The sequence below is a fragment of the Austrofundulus limnaeus genome, unplaced genomic scaffold (assembly GCF_001266775.1).
Source record: "Austrofundulus limnaeus strain Quisiro unplaced genomic scaffold, Austrofundulus_limnaeus-1.0 Scaffold318, whole genome shotgun sequence".
NCBI classification, from domain to species: Eukaryota; Metazoa; Chordata; class Actinopteri; order Cyprinodontiformes; family Rivulidae; genus Austrofundulus; species Austrofundulus limnaeus.
In genome coordinates, this window is record NW_013952720.1 from 394,385 (window position 1) to 395,852 (window position 1,468).

Consider the following 1,468-nt stretch of genomic DNA (forward strand, 5'->3'; position numbering starts at 1 on the left):
ACCTTATAAAGTGCAAAAATCTACATGTGTTGTTATGATTCTTGTCTCTGTTAGTGTTTTATTTTAGTTTCTGTCATGTTCCTGTTTTCTTCCTCCTGTCTTGCCCTTGCTCCAGCCCCGCCCACTCACACCTGATCCTCATGTTTCTCCCCCAGGTGTTCCCTGTTTGTGCTCATTAGTTTCACCTTTAAATTCTGTCTCTTGTCTTCACTTCCCTGTCGAGTCATTGTTTGTTTGGTAATATTTGGTTGTATTCAGTATTTTGCCTTGGCCTGCCTTGCCACGKCTCTCTGAGGTTTTTGAGCTGCCCAGTCAGCACCTTTTTGTTTAATAAATCTTTGTTCTTTTTGGAACCTTGCACTGCCTGCATCATGGGTTCATTCCTGCCTGAGAACCTTAACATGTGTGGTTAAATCTAATCTAAATAAATCTTGTTACTTGTATTTCATGCTTCATGTTTAATCTTAATATTTCAAAGATAAAGTCAACACCATGAGTGAAAACTATCTGCACTACAGTCCCTTATTTAGTCACTTGGCCAATGGATTAAATGACTAAGTGGAAATACTGTTTCTACAAAGAACAACAGGTTACAGGTTAGTAACTTACTCAACTGCTGGTGGGCCAAATCAAATGGCTTGGCGGGCCAAATTTGGCCCGCGGGCCCCACTTTGGGCTCCTCTGTTATAGAAACAGCTTTGCTGTGCAGCAGTTTTTATGAAGACAAACAGTTGAGTGATCCACAAGTTATCAGCTGGATTTTGTTTGACTACATTTATCATTTTGCACATAGTTCAGAGGAGAAAATCTGGTTTATTCTTGAATAAATTTTGTTTGAATCATGATTGTAATGGAACATTTTTATTTCATAATGACACAGGGGGWAAACTGGGTAAACTTCAGCTGGAATCCCCCTGGTTCGACCTACTTTTCCCGGAAGACTGAAGGTCAGGTCGCAGCCCGCTTCACCCAGGCGAGGGGCCAGGACGCCTGGGTGTGAGGTTAGAAACAGACGTTTTGCTGCTGCTTCGTGTCTCTCTCCATCTCCTGACTGACAAGGATTTTCATCTTCACTTCATGTTCTTCTTTTAGATTGCAATTTGTGCTCATGAAACTCTATAACAAGTTTTTCATGAATAGTCAGCCTTTTCCCTCTTGCTGTGCTGCCTGGGATGAAGATCCTGGGATGAAGATCCTGGGATGAAGATCGGATGAAGATCCTGGGATGAAGATCCTGGGATGAAGATCCTGGGATGAAGATCCTGGGATGAAGATCCTCGGATGAAGATCCTGGGATGAAGATCTTGGGATGAAGATCCTGGGATGAAGATCCTGGGATGAAGATCCTGGGATGAAGATCTTGGGATGAAGATCCTGGGATGAAGATCCTGGGATGAAGATCTTGGGATGAAGATCCTGGCATGAAGATCCTGGGATGAAGATCCTGGGATGAAGATCTTGGGATGAA